The sequence below is a fragment of the Bombina bombina genome, chromosome 4, assembly GCF_027579735.1.
Source record: "Bombina bombina isolate aBomBom1 chromosome 4, aBomBom1.pri, whole genome shotgun sequence".
Taxonomy (NCBI): domain Eukaryota; kingdom Metazoa; phylum Chordata; class Amphibia; order Anura; family Bombinatoridae; genus Bombina; species Bombina bombina.
The window spans coordinates 58597653-58614325 of NC_069502.1; the positions used below are offsets into that span (position 1 = coordinate 58597653).

The 16673-nt window shown below is 36.3% G+C and overlaps 1 protein-coding gene across 1 annotated transcript in view; it reads left to right on the forward strand.

Moving 5' to 3' along the window:
• Positions 1-3857: 3857 nt before the first annotated feature.
• Positions 3858-16673, forward strand: part of LOC128655895 (fucolectin-like) — a 60450-nt gene continuing 47634 nt past the window's right edge. Inside the window, exon 1 of the mRNA XM_053709487.1 lies at positions 3858-3934. The gene's annotated coding sequence lies outside the window, so the exon portion shown is untranslated. The remainder of the gene's footprint in view (positions 3935-16673) is intronic.

The window sequence follows — 16673 nt, forward strand, 5'->3', positions numbered from 1 at the left end:
ATATGCTGGGAGCCTGACACACAGGCTGGCACTAGTGGCAGGCTGGCCTGGCAACTAAAAATAAATAACACTAGCAGACTGATGTAAAAGTTTTTTTTTTTTAAAGTTACACTAATGTTTCAACAGATATGAGTGGTGGCACTGAGGATGAAAGTAGGCACAGTATATGCTGGGAGCCTGACACACAGGCTGGCACTAGTGGCAGGCTGGCCTGGCAACTAAAATTAAATAACACTAGCAGTCTGTAAAAAAAAAATTTAAAAAAACATTACACTAATGTTACAACAGATATGAGTGGTGGCAATGAGGCTGGCAGTGGCAGGCTGGCCTGGCAACTGCAATTAGATTACACTAGCAGACTGATGTAAAAGTTTTTTATAAAAAAAATTACACTAATGTTACACCAGATATGAGTGGTGGAGAACAGAGCAATTAGGCACAGTATATGCTGTGGGCCTGACACACAGGCCTGATGGAAAATGAAATTAGATTACACTAGCAAACTGATGTAAAAGTTTTTTTTTTAAATTTACACTAATGTTACACCAGATATGAGTGGTGGCACAGAGCAATTAATCACATTATATGCTGTGGGCCTGGCACACAGGACTGATGGAAAATGAAATTAGATTACACTAGCAAACTGATGTAAACGTTTTTTTTTTTTTAATTTACACTAATGTTACACCAGATATCAGTGGTGGCACAGAGCAATTAATCACAGTATATGCTGTGGGCCTGACACACAGGCCTAATGGAAAATTAAATTAGATTACAATAGCAAACTGATGTAAAAGTTTTTTTTTTTTAATTTACACTAATGTTACACCAGATAGGAGTGGTGGCACAGAGCAATTAATCACAGTATATGCTGTGTGTCTGACACACAGGCCTGATAGAAAATGAAATTAGATTACACTAGCAAACTGATGTAAAAGGTTTTTTTTTTTTACATTTACACTAATGTTAGACCAGATATCAGTCGTGGCACAGAGCAATTAATCACAGTATATTCTGTGGGTCTGACACACAGGCCTGATGGAAAATGAAATTAGATTACACTAGCAAACTGATGTAAAAGTTTTTTTTTTTTTAAATTTACACTAATGTTACACCAGATAGGAGTGGTGGCACAGAGCAATTAATCACAGTATATGCTGTGGGCCTGACACACAGGCCTGATGGAAAATTAAATTAGATTACACTAGCAAACTGATGTAAAAGTTTTTTTTTTAAATTTACCCTAATATTACACCAGATATGAGTGGTGGCACAGAGCAATTAATCACAGTATATGCTGTGAGCCTTGCACACAGGACTGATGGAAAATGAAATTAGATTACACTAGCAAACTGATGTAAAAGTTTTTAAAAAAAAAAAAAAATACACTAATGTTACACCAGATATCAGTGGTGGCACAGAGCAATTAATCACAGTATATGCTGTGGGCCTGACACACAGGCCTAATGGAAAATGAAATTAGATTACAATAGCAAACTGATGTATTTTTTTTTTTTTTTTTTATTTACACTAATGTTACACCAGATAGGAGTAGTGGCACAGAGCAATTAATCACATTATATGCTGTGGGCCTGACACACAGGCCTGATGGAAAATGAAATTAGATTACACTAGCAAACTGATGTAAAAGTTTTTTTTTTTTTTAAATTTACACTAATGTTACACCAGATAGGAGTAGTGGCACAGAGCAATTAATCACAGTATATGCTGTGGGCCTGACACACAGGCCTGATGGAAAATGAAATTAGATTACACTAGCAAACTGATGTAAAAGTTTTTTTTTTAAATTTACACAAATGTTAGACCAGATATCAGTCGTGGCACAGAGCAATTAATCACAGTATATTCTGTGGGTCTGACACACAGGCCTGATGGAAAATGAAATTAGATTACACTAGCAAACTGATGTAAAAGTTTTTTTTTTTTTTAAATTTACACTAATGTTACACCAGATAGGAGTGGTGGCACAGAGCAATTAATCACAGTATATGCTGTGGGCCTGACACACAGGCCTGATGGAAAATGAAATTAGATTACACTAGCAAACTGATTTAAAAGTTTTTTTTTTTTTAAATTTACACTAATGTTACACCAGATAGGAGTAGTGGCACAGAGCAATTAATCACAGTATATGCTGTGGGCCTGACACACAGGCCTGATGGAAAATGAAATTAGATTACACTAGCAAACTGATGTAAAAGTTTTTTTTTTTTTTTAATTTACACTAATGTTACACCAGATAGGAGTGGTGGCACAGAGCAATTAATCACAGTATATGCTGTGGGCCTGACACACAGGCCTGATGGAAAATGAAATTAGATTACACAAGCAAACTGATGTAAAAGTTTTTTTTTTTTTTAAATTTACACTAATGTTAAACCAGGTATCAGTGGTGGCACAGAGCAATTAATCACAATATATGCTGTAGGCCTGACACACAGGCCTGATAGAAAATGAAATTAGATTACACTAGCAAACTGATGTAAAAGTTTTTTTTTTTTTAAATTTACACTAATGTTACACCAGATAGGAGTAGTGGCACAGAGCAATTAATCACAGTATATGCTGTGGGCCTGACACACAGGCCTGATGGAAAATGAAATTAGATTACACTAGCAAACTGATGTAAAAGTTTTTTTTTTAAATTTACACAAATGTTAGACCAGATATCAGTCGTGGCACAGAGCAATTAATCACAGTATATTCTGTGGGTCTGACACACAGGCCTGATGGAAAATGAAATTAGATTACACTAGCAAACTGATGTAAAAGTTTTTTTTTTTTTTTAAATTTACACTAATGTTACACCAGATAGGAGTGGTGGCACAGAGCAATTAATCACAGTATATGCTGTGGGCCTGACACACAGGCCTGATGGAAAATGAAATTAGATTACACTAGCAAACTGATTTAAAAGTTTTTTTTTTTTTAAATTTACACTAATGTTAAACCAGAGCAATTAATCACAGTATATGCTGTGGGCCTGACACACAGGCCTGATGGAAAATGAAATTAGATTACACAAGCAAACTGATGTAAAAGTTTTTTTTTTTTTTAAATTTACACTAATGTTAAACCAGGTATCAGTGGTGGCACAGAGCAATTAATCACAATATATGCTGTAGGCCTGACACACAGGCCTGATAGAAAATGAAATTAGATTACACTAGCAAAATGATGTAAAAGTTTTTTTTTTTTAAATTTACACTAATGTTACACCAGATATCAGTGGTGGCACAGAGCAATTAATCACAGTATATGATGTGAGCCTCACACACAGGCTGACAGGCAGGCAAATGCAATTAGATTTAAAAAAAAAAAAAAAAAAAAAAGACTGAAGTTCTAGCCCTAAAAAGGGCTTTTTGGGCTGAAATTCTAGCCCTAAAAAGGGCTTTTTGGGGTGCTGTCCTTACAGCAGAGATTAGATGAGTCCTTCAGGACTGTAGTGGACACTGAATACACTAGCCTAGCTATCAATTTCCCTATAAAATCACCAGCAGCAGCTACACTATCCCTCCTCTCACTAAGAATGCAGGATCGTAATGAATCTAAAATGGCTGCTGCCCAGGAGCTGGGAGGGTCTGGGAGGGAGTGTCTGCTGCTGATTGGCTCAAATGTGTCTGCAGACTGTGAGATACAGGGTCAAAGTTTCCTCAATGATGACGAATAGGGGGCGGATCGAACATCGCATATGTTCGCCCGCCGTGGCGAACGCGAACAAGCTAAGATCGGCGGGAACTGTTCTCCGGTGAACTGTTCGCGACATCACTATTTAGGGATTCCCCTCTCAAGCAGCTGCAAACAGGAGCTTAGATTTATAAACACCGGGCCCTGGTGAGGACTGCAGCTTGATTGGCAGCCGCTCTGTCCACAGACCTTCCTCACAGAACTACCAGAGGAAGCCGAGAGAAAGGTAACGTAACCTCTTTGCTGCACACTGCTGACAGGCTGGAAGAATTAGCTTTGCATTAGTGTAGTGAGAGAGGTTAAGCTTTTTACGGCTTTATCATATTGGTGTGTAGGAAGGCTTGTTACCAGTCTGTGGTACATTCTATTTCATAGATTTTCCTGTCAGCTAGAAACACGTCTGTGCCTCCTCAGAACGGCTCGCCTCATTCCTGCTCCTAACTTTATGCCGACACTATGACCTGACAGATGTGCACAGGCTGTCTCCTAACTTATTTGACAAACGTCTGTGTGCCTGTCAGAACGGCTTTCCTACCCTTCCACATATTAACCCTATCCTAATCTTGGTACTAGGTTTTTCTTCTCAGGATTGTGTGAGTGCTGCCTACATAACATAGATAGCTTTTTAGTGGGTCCAGGAACACACTTTAACTTGGTATAATATTTCTACAGTACAGTTTATTAAAGTGTTTTTTTTTTTATTTTATTTTTTTAAATACAAATTAAAAAAATACAGTTTTTAAAAACTGAATAAAGCATTCACAATTATTTTTTCTTTTTCTATTTAATTTTTATTAGGTTCAAACATAGAAACACAGTGTTAACATTACCATGTACATGCACATACATATATCTCTAAATCAATATATTACTAAGCCCATGTGATAAATCAATTATAAGATACAGCTATCTTATTATAGCTGTATTACAAATAAGCTTGATCATTATGACAAAAATAATAAGTGAGGAAAGAGCAATGAATTCTCTATGGAAGTGCGCAGATGATCACAGCGTGGGGAAAGATGGCGGATTCAACAGAATCAACAACGGACCAGGCAGCTCTCTTGAAAGCGTAGGAAGGACATCGGGAACCTGTGGAAGACAGATAGAAGAGGCGCCTCATGGGACAAGTATCGTCTGGAACAACAGATGGATGGTATAGCAGACAGGCAAACCCCCCACAGAGTATTACTCACAAGAGATGCGGTACAGACGTGTACCCAAACAGGCAGGACGGAACCAAAAGTCGCCCGTCAGACAAACGTAAACTCGATACGCTGGAAGCAGACGTCACTCGGCAGACAGCTTACAAATAAGCTTGATCATTATGACAAAAATAATGTACATTACAGACAGCATTTGGAGAGAATTTCACCATAATTCTAATTTAACAAAAGAAACCGCTTCTGGCTAAATAAGAAAATAATATTTAAAATGTTCACTTCTTTAGATGTTTGTCTTCTAGCATTCACAACTATAACTGTATGTTTTTGTGTGTGTGTGTGTGTGTGTGTGTATGTATGTGTCAATGCTTGCCTTGCAGTGTGGTGTGTATGTGTGGTGTGCTTGTGTGCGTGCATATCAGTGTGTGTGTGCATGTATATGGGGGATGGGCTGCTTTACCTTAAAATCCCCAGGCCTATTTTTGGTTCCAGTGCCATAAATATTATATATATATATATATATATATATATATATATATATATATATATATATATATATATATATATATATATATATATATATATATACACAATTTATTTATTTATAAAATATTTTACCAGGAAGGATACATTGAGATTTCTCTCGTTTTCAAGTATGTCCTGGGATCACAAAACATTGCATTGATACAATAGGGTACAATAAAATACAAAAACAATAATAATAATAATTCACAATATATGCAAACATTTAACATAGAGCAGGTACGAAATATTTAATCAACCATGACAGGAGCATTCTGTTTTGAGATATGTATAGAGGGATCTCTTAAAGGATTTTAGGCTTGGGGAAGTTTTTAAAGTGTGAGGGAGGTCATTCCATAATTGTGGCGCTCTGTAGGAAAAGGAGGATTGAGCTGCTTGCTTTTTGTATTGAGGCAAGCTAAATAATGTGCTGTTATTGGATTGGAGGTTATAGGAGGTGGGAATAGCAGGGGAGAGCATTCTGCTCAGGTAGGGTGGGAGCTTCCCAGAAAGGCTCTTAGAGACAAGGCAGGAAAGATGGAGGGTGCGTCTGGATTCCAGCGACAGCAGGTTTAGTTCTTTACAGCCAGTTTAGTTCTTTCACACACACAATCACACACACATATATATAATTACCTGGGTGTATTCAGGTTTATTGAAAGTCACATTACACCCTGACCAAAAAATATTGTGGCCAAAAAACAGCATAAAACCTAGGGGGGTGGGGCGTTAGGGGGCAGCAGAATTTTGTGTGCCTAGGGCAGCAAAAAAACTAAAAACGCCACTGAAGATGGAGTATATTCATCACTGAACATTCAGAGATTAACACTTGCCTCAAAATAGAATCGGGATCAACAACACTGCCTTCATTTGTTTCTTCCACGAGACAGCCATCAATAGATATTTATTAGCTCTTTATCATCTATGTTTCCACAATGTACATGATTGACACAATCCATAATCCAAGAAAATCATGGTTTTAAACTTGTGTTCTCATTTGCAAACGTGACCAATCCAATATTGCGGGACAACGTAATCCAATCAAAGGACGGATTTAACACCTTTGCATGGGACGTATTACGCAACATGGCGCATCCGAGATTGCGTAAAAACGTAATCCGAACCAGTGACAGATTTTAATCCTTTGCATGTCAATAACAAACATATTTCTATTTTAAAAACTAGTATGTGCTATATTGTTATCTATCAAGTGTGTTTGTTTCATGTAATGCACAGCTTCAAATAATGTAACGCTAGATAACATAATACTCTGATATTTTTTTGTTATACTACTACAATAAGATGTAAGGAAAATTGGAATATACTGTATGTGTTGCCAACATTCAGATAATAGTCTGTTTTAAATATATTATTATATGTGTATGTTGATGTCATAATAAATTATAATAAAATGTACATTAGGAATGCATATCCATAAATTAAGATTTGTGGTCAGCATCATTTAAGGATTATCAACATAAAATATCTTTTAGTAGAAATTACATTAATAAATAAAGAAGAAAAATAAACATTTTAATGACATTCTTTTTATTATGATAAATATGATTTATGAATGTCATAAAACTTAAATAAATAAGATACCTTTAAAAATAAATGAAATAGTGCAACAGGCACAACAATTAAACAACAAAAAGGCCAAATGGCAACAAATAGTAACACAACAATAACAACATGTGGATGGAGGAGTTATATGTGCTCTCTCGGGTCAGCTCAGGATCCTCCACTTACTTACAGCATCATCCTCATCGTCCTGCTCCTCTCCAGCTGTGGCTTCATGCATTGCCTCTAACCGCATTATTCGGGCTAGAGTCAAGTGATGAATCTGTAGCTGGATACGCATGGTGTCATGCATCCTTCCCAACAACTGATTGGAACTCAGAATGGTCTGCTCAATACGCGCTAGAGCCTCTAGCGTCAACGACCTAAAAAGAAATTAAAAAAAATTACTAATAATTACAGAACATAATAAAAATAGAGCAAATAGACATTGTACTAATTAAAATAAAAATCATTATTATAATAAAATACGCTATAGAGAAGAAGAAATACACATTAAATATGTTTTTAGAGATAAACCTAGATATTAAGAAAAATCAAAACCCTGTCTATCTGAAAAAAAAATCTTTCTTTGGTTTATGACACACTGTGAAAAGGGGGCTGATAACAAATCCAAAATAATGGCATATATACATAATATATATCCAACACCTAGCTAATATCATTTAGATATTAGAAAATGAGCCATCTGACAAGGTGACATGGTGCATCACAGATCTTGGAGGGAGTTGACAAGGGCAAACAAAGGCCAACACAGTCCCTTTGGAGTCATCTGACAAGGTGACATAGTGCATCACAGTCCTTTCAGGGAGTTGACAAGGGCAAACAAAGGCCATCACAGACCCTTTGGAACCATCTGACAAGGTTACATAGTGCATCACAGTTCTTGGAGGGAACAAGGGCAAATAAAGGCCATCACAGACCCTTTGGAAGCATCTGACAAGGTTACATAGTACATCACAGTTCTTGGAGGGAGTTGACAATGGCAAACAAAGGCCAACACAGCCCCTTTGGAGCCATCTGACAAGGTGACATAGTGCATCACAGTTCTTGGAGAGAGTTGACAAGGGCAAACAAAGGCCAACACAGTCCATTTGGAGCCATCTGACAAGGTGACATAGTGCATCACGGTCCTTGGAGGGAGTTGATAAGGGCAAACAAAGGCCAACATAGCCCCTTTGGAGCCATCTGACAAGGTGACATAGTGCATCACAGTTCTTGGAGGGAGTTGACAAGGGCAAACAAAGGCCAACACAGCCCCTTTGGAGCCATCTTACAAGGTGAAATAGTGGAAAGAAAATATTGGCACTGTGATATAAAAAAAATATCTATGGAAATAAAGGATATAATAATCCTTTGTGCTACCCCTCAAATGAACATAAGTATAAGTAAGGATAAAGAACAGGGAATGGGAAGGACAGGGAGGGTTAATGAACACTCATTCCTATTTTAAATGGTAATTATATATAGAAAAACTCTATTAGAAATTGTAGTAGTATATGCAGTAATAACTGCTAAAGTGGGGTAATAAGTTTATTAAAAAATAATTTTATTTACAAATTTATTAAAATAAGGTTTGTAATAAATATTACTTGATAAGGAAGGAACACCTATTCCTCTTGTGATTACCTAAAACCTATTCCAAACTGGGAGCATGGAGAGCATAATACACAGTTCAGCCACCCCTTGTATTCCTGTCCGATAACCGGATACATAGGCGTCAGGTGTCATGGCGGCTGAGACTGTGTTCAGACCAGAGGCTCACAGAACTTGAAAAAAATATATGCCACATACGCGTTTCGGCTGTAGCAAAGCGGCCTTTCTCAATGTGTAGAAAAAATGACAAGCCGAACGCCGCTCGTGGCATGCCTTATATATCCTAAGTGGTTAAGTAGAGACCAATCATCTTCTGGTGGCGCTACACACCCCCTTCTAGACATCCTCTTGAATGCGTGTCATAGAGGGCAAAGTCTAAAGGGATATACTGATGATTGGTGACAACTACTTCTGACATATCCAATCAACATTTAAAAGAGCAAAACCAGACCGATCAATACGGTCTGATACACTTACAGCCTATGAAGTTATATTTCTTGGAACAAAGTGAAACCTAAGCTTATAAGGATTAAGGAGTAACTAAAGTGGTAACATAAAATCAACTCAAAAGTGCACCCAGATAAGACTAAATTCCCAGTCATTTTTAGTCAAACGAAATATCCCTGTATACATCATAACTTGACAACATGTTATCAAGAGATACCAGTCTGAAGGGACTGATGTTCTATTTACACATGCATAAGTTAGGTGCTTACACAGACATTATCATAATCTGAACACTGAACCTTAAGTGTCCACGATGTACATAAGGAAAAAACATTTTAATTTAGCAGTGTTATGGGGATCAGTAAAATCGATTAAATGACATTTATCCCATACATAGTAAAATATTTCCTAACATAATAATATAAGACCTGTGTATATACCTGTGTATATACTAAGCATATATAAGGAAGGTAGGAGACTTTAAACTGAATTAGTGGATACCATCTAATACTTTAATAAAAGATGGAGCTTGCTACTTAATGCTAAAAAGTGAGACAAAATACATTTTGCAATATTATATACCACTATTATATATACGATATAAGTAGTACAAATTGCTAAGTGGTGTACTGTGTGTCATTACATACATCAAGTAGAAGAAATAACGTACTAATGCATTCAGAAAGTGTCTCCAATATATCCGGTATATACCTAAAATTACATAATAGTAATAAATTTATGCAGATAACTGTTTCTGGGTGCACTTGAGAGTCGAAAAGATGGAAAGACTATATATGTAAGAGTGGTTGATAGTATGTATCTGTGTTATTAACCTATCATATATCCTATACTCTTATAACAATACCCAAAAATTATTGTTTTCATTCATGCAATGAGGCTTGACAGAATTCAAATTAAAAATCCACCTTGCTTCCCTTTTTAATAAAGCTTGTTCCCCATCTCCTCCTCTAATTCCCATACAAAGAGTTTCCAAGCCCCAACATTTAAAAGTACTAATTTTGCCACCATGGTACTGTAGAAAATGTTGTGCCATGCTTGTTATTTGTTTTCCTTTTCCACATCCTTAGCGGCATTTCTGTTATTGCTTAAATGTTCCATCATTCTTATTCACATACTTCTGGTTGTCATCCCTACATATATTAGGTCACAAGGTATACAATATATTACATTATAAGTTTTACATGTAATTTGATTAGATACTGTATAGTCCATTTATTATGGAATCTATCCATCATAGTTTTCTTCTTTATCATGTAGGTGCATACTTTGGAATTGCCGCAGGCTATTGAGCCTTTATATAAAGGTGCCTTTTTTGGCATTTCTGTTAAAGTGACTTGAGGTTAGGCAATCACTAAGATTACTGGCTCTCCTATATGTCATCTGCGGTTTATTAGGGATAATAGACTGAAGTTGCTCATCAGGCTGCGGGTTTCCTATAAGTTTCAGTTTCTAGATAGCCATTCCCTTTCTTGATCGTTAAATCAAGAAATTCAACCTGTTGATCATCCATAATCATAGTCAAAAATAGGCCAAAAGGATTCATATTCAGTCAAGTAATTAATTAATTTAACAGTTCTTTAGAGCCCTCCCATACAAAGAAAATGTCATCTATATACCTGGACCAGTGGGTAATGTATTGAGTATACTGTTTAAGGGTGTCATAAAAAACTACAGTCTCTTCCCACCAGCCCAGGTAAATATTGGCATATGTCAGGGCACATGAAGTCCCCATAGCTGTCCCACATGTTTGTAAATAAAATCTACCATCAAATGTAAAATAATTATGTCCCAACACAAATTCCAATAAGTTCACAATAAATTATTTAACTTCAATAGACATTAGTTAATTTTTTTGGAGAAAGTGGGAAACTGCTTTACATCCCCAATGTTTCTCAATGCTAGTATAAAGTGATTCAATGTCACATGTAACTAATGTTGAATTAGGGGTGATGATAAGCATCTATATCTTATTTACAACATGCATAGTGTCTCTCATATGTGAGGGTAAGGAGTCTACAATATGGCGTAATTTTGCGTCCACGTATTTACTAGCTTTTTCTGTCAGGGAATCATTGCCTGATACAATTGGCCTTCCTGGTGGACATGCTAGATTCTTATGGACATCTGGCAATAAATACAATGTTGCCACTTTGGGTTGATTAACTTCCAAAAATGTAAGTTCTTTCTTATCAATAATTCCTTCAAGAGCTGCAGAATTAATTAAAGTATTATACTTTTTAAGGAAGGCTTCAGTGGGATTCCCAAACAAGGTTTTATAGTTCCTCTGATTGTTCAACTGTTTTCTGGCTTCCTCCACATACATTTGTATAGGCCACAATACAATATTCCCACCCTTGTCACTGAGTTTTATCTGACTATCAGTCCACTGACTCATAGTTTTTAAAGCTAGTTTTTCTTCTTTGGACAGATTAGAATATCGGATATCACATTTATCAGATAATGTCAATATATCTTTACATACAAGATCTAAAAAGGTCAGATTATTGTAAGATGTGCTAGGTGGGGGTATAAAGTGTGACTTAGTTTGTAGTATACCACGCCAGTTAGTGTCAAGGGTCAAGATTTCTTGGTTTACATAATTTGAATCATCTATAAGAGCAATTAAGTCATTAATAGCTGAGATATCATTAGTATCTAAACCCACTGTCTCTGAATCAGACTTTTATAGTCTCAAACTTGTCAAAATGAGGTGTAGGTACAAAAGACAAACCTTTTTTGAGGACAGAGATTTGTGTATCAGTGAGTTTTTTGTCAGAGAGGTTAATTATATTTAATTCTTTCTGATTAGGTTAGGGATTTCTGATTGAAATTGACCTGTTTTCTGGTTCTGGGTCTGTTTTCCCCTGCCTCTTCGGGCTCTCCGCCTAAAGGGTCGAGTGTTAGGTGAAAAATGCATGCTTGTTTGATTTCTCATTGATCTCTAAGGGAGAATGTTTAACGCGGGCGTGATTAGGCGTATAAAATAAATGCGGTAGTTGTGTTACCGCGACGCATTAGGAGGTTGTTTTGAGACTCGTAATACCTACATTAAGAAAAGTGCGCAAAGGAAATAAAATACGTGTAACTAACGCACCCCTCCTAACGCAAAACTCGTAATCTAGGCAAATGTTTATAGTACATAACATGGTTCCATTTAATACAATGAGCTCTAAATTGAAAAAAATATAAAAAAGTTATATATGTAAAATATATAAAAACAGTAAAATAGGTAAAGAACAATACAATAAGATCCTAGAAATAATGTGTGGACCACGTTAGTGGTATAGTTCAATTAGTCCCAGAGAGAGGTCTGTGATAGAAGTCTATGATAAATCCATGTCGAATCTTAAAGTGATGTCGTGCCAAAGGTTGGTGAATTCACTATGCAAAAAATATTAAAAAAAATCCATAAACACTGTTTCAAAACATTACTGTTTCAAAACGTATTTTAATAGAGATAGAATAAATATATTTTAATAAATACAGCATTCTAATTATACCTAATACTATATCAATTTAGATATCTTGGACACATATGATTGTATACATATAGGTTTGAAGTAAATACCACGAGCATTGTACATACTTCACCCTTATGCTACCCCAGCCTTCTTTTTAGTACGCTTCTAAATATACCCTACTACTATATATTCTCTCTGGGGTAGCTAGGTACCTCATTTATTTTAGGAGAATTATAGGCAGACATACACCTAGCGCTGGGTCAACCCACAGTTCCCTGAATTTATAACATGAGGTGACTGTCTATGTTGGAAGTTTATTTCTGACCCAATAGGGGTCCTTTGTTTAAACTTTTCCCTAATATTCTGCAGTTCATAGCTCATAAATTATTTTAGCTTTTTTAAAGTATATGCATTATCCTCATTGCTAATAGAGGGGAAGGGGGTTATTTCTAGACTGCCTTTTTAGTTCACTAAGTACTTTCTGGCTTAGCGCAAGTTGTTTATTTAACTCTTGTATTTGTGCTAGTCATTTTTGGTTATGCTTATCTAAAGCGGCCATGTCTTGCTTAAATGTAACAATTTAATTTTTGGCTATTTCTAAACTCTCTTCGCACTTGCGTGATGAGCGAATATCCTCTTCTAGCCCCTGTATTTGCAATTCCTAATCTATAATGCATATTACAAGGGGCCAAGATTTGAGTATTAGCTTATCCCGTTTTTTTAGATTTTTGCATTGATTAATTTTTAATAATTCTTGGAACAATTCACTTTTTTCATTCCACCTTTTATCATCAATAGCAAAAAAATTATCATGTATATATATTTTTGTTCTTTTGTATTATTCTGAATTGGATAACATGTTCACATGAATGACCATTTTAATATGCATTGTCAAATCAATTAGTATCCAATTACAATGTAAAATAAAATATCATCTCTGTAGTGTATGTTGTAGTGCCAAGGGTTAATGTTCACTTGAACACTTCCCTTCAATTTGGACCAATGAGATTAAATCAATTTACCTTTTCACCTTATTTAATCTCACCTGTGGCACTCCAACAACTATCTCTGAAGAAGCGCATAAGAGCATGCGCGAAACATGTCTGATATATGAAGCTGCTGTATTTATCTACTACCTGCTGAATTAAAAAAACACTACTGACATAGGCTACTACTCCGGAATCCCTGTCTTTTTCTTCATTTGTATACCGGTGGAAGGTTACCACCATATTTCCGGATTTAGCCTTTTGTCATCTATATTGAAAGGACTTTCTTCTGCCTACATTCATAAAGTACTCACTGTGGTAGAGACGGAACGAGAAAGAATCCTGTGGATCCAATTCCAAGTTACTACGCTGAAGTCCGCATACAAACAGGAGCGACTGGGCTGACATCATCAGAGAGTGACGTGTGCGACACGCACAGACCAACTGAACGCTGCGTAGTGAGGATCAACAGACGCCGACGACTCCATTACCGAGGTCATACTCGGGGGTTCAAGGCAGCCTACGGTCCTTCCGGTCTTCTGAGGGGTAGCAGGATTACCACCGCTCCACCAAAGCTGAACCGAGTCTCCGCCAACAACCATCACACAGTCACGGAACAGTGTGAAACATCACACCACAGCCCGGTCGCTGAAATTGCCATCCATGATCCCACAGTGAGTAACAATATGAACATTTAAGGCCAATTGATTGCATTATATTTTGCCATTTAAAGGACATTAGAACAGAACGTTATCATCTCTGATTCCATTAAGAAAATTGCAGAAAGAAAAATATTGCCTGTTTATTCTATGGGAGATCTGGAAATAACAACCGCATATATGGGATATACCAGTAAGAGACTGGCAAACATCTAATGCATTGAACTTGCTTTATTTAAACCTTGGTTCTTTTTCAGTTCCAAGGAACTCTGCATACTAATAATATCTGATAACCATAACCGTTTTTCTCTTTGGCTCAATATATATATTCAGCAGAAGGAATACCGTTTCTATTTTGTATTTACCATCTTATACATTGCACTGGGACAGCTTGTTCTTGAAATGTGAGTGTCATCAAATTGTTTACCTACGCTTCCCAATGTTATATAGAATTACTAGTTGCCTGAAGTAATTTGATACAGTATTCACTTGTTTTGTACACTTATATTAAGGTCAACACAGTGTTTTCAGCACATGGTTTTATAAATAAGTTTAGACTCATTGCTTATACCTATTACTTTACATTCACTGGTTTTTATAGGATTTTTTACTAGCATAGGAGTCTAATACACTGATTTTCATTATGGCAGAAGGTCACAACACCACAGGGTTAATAGACCAAGAAAGAAGGAAGCACATAATGAATATAGCACTAAAGGGCAGCTCCATTACAGGGGATGATATAGTGGAAAATGACTTGCTTACTATTTTTTCCACATTAGAAAATAAAAAATACAACGAGTCTAACCTATGGTGGGATATTGAATTCCTGGAACTCTACATTAAAGAGAGGAAGGTCCCCAGGGGCCTCAGAATGAAAAAGTACCCTACCTTTGCTATCAATATGCCAGAGTTCATGGAAGAATGGAACAATAATCTTACCAACGGTTCCATAATTCTCATGAAACAATTATTAAAACATAAAAAATCAGAAAGAGAATACTTATTGAAGGAAATAGAGGAATTAGATAAAAATCTCAAAAAAATTGAAGATTCACAGAAATACAAAGATTACAATAAACAATTAGAAGAGACCATGCAGAGCTTAGACTCTACTCAAGTAGAAAAGTGAATAAATATCAAAGAGATAGTAAAGACTATGAGTTAGATATAGTCTATTCGTGGCAGAAAAATAGACCACATAGGTCACAGGCTAACAAACAGGACAAGAGCAATAAGAGAAAAAATAGCTCTCATCACACACCGAACCCTAAGAGAGTCACATTTTCCAGTATAGACACTGATAATTCAGTTAATTCTCATCACCAAGAGGGCAATATTACACATAATGAGTCTGACCAAGAATTAGATAGTCCACAAACATCACAGGGCAGAACAAGCCTCACTACCTTAGTCAAGGTTTACCTCACAAGTAGTACTCCAAAAAAGGAGCTCCCCTCCAGGTATCCAAGCAGGATAAAGAAATTAACAAAGAAGCAGTAATCAACCTTTCTAATTTTTCTTTAACATATCACCAAATTCAGCTTCTCAATAGAGGCCTTTCTTTTGCAACTAACACTAATTTTGATCTTTTTTCAACTATATTAGACCTTAATGCACTAGTAAGAAAGATTACTTTGAAAAAACACTTTATCACACAAGCTCAGAATGACACTATTTTATCCAATTATCACAATAATGATGATCGAATGGGAGATAGCATCACTAATATAGAAATTCCAACTGTCTCACAAATCACTAACACAATTAGCACATCCCAAAAACACTACACTCAACACTCTTTCACAAATACAGGTTCTACATTTGAAGAACTTTGTGACCTTAATAACTTAATTTCTCTTCAAGAACCAACATTTAGGCAACAGAGTACACATACAGCGATACCTACAATTGACACCACACTAAAAACCAAATCATACTTCTATCCGGTAAATAGCAGAAGTGATTCTATAGAAATGTTTCAGCATCTAGTAGAGCAAGAAATCACTCAATTACACCAAACCATAAGTGACGGATCCTACACATTTAAGGATAATCTTACAATAAGAGAACGAGAATCCTTACAAACACTAAAACTGAACCCTGATATAGTCATCACTTCAGCAGATAAAGGGGGTGCCATAGTAATACTTAATAAGTCAGACTATAGACTAGAAGCTCTCTCGCAACTGGCTGATTCTAAAACATCATAAATTGACTTTCAATCCCACTCAGAAATTTAAAAATGAACTTTTAGACACAGCATGTGAGGAGGGCCTAATAAAACCTGAATTGGCACAACACTGCATTGTAGAACACCCCATTGTCCAACCTTTCGCATAGTCCCCAAGATCCCTAAAACTTTGGATAAACCACCAGGTAGGCCCATTGTGGCAAGTATGGGTTCACTATGCGAGAGGTTGGGAGACTGGCTTGACAACGTTTTACAGCCAATAGTGGGGTCGCTCCCTGGTTACATAAGAGACAGCACACATCTGATTAATAAGATTGAAACCATTAAATGGAATAACA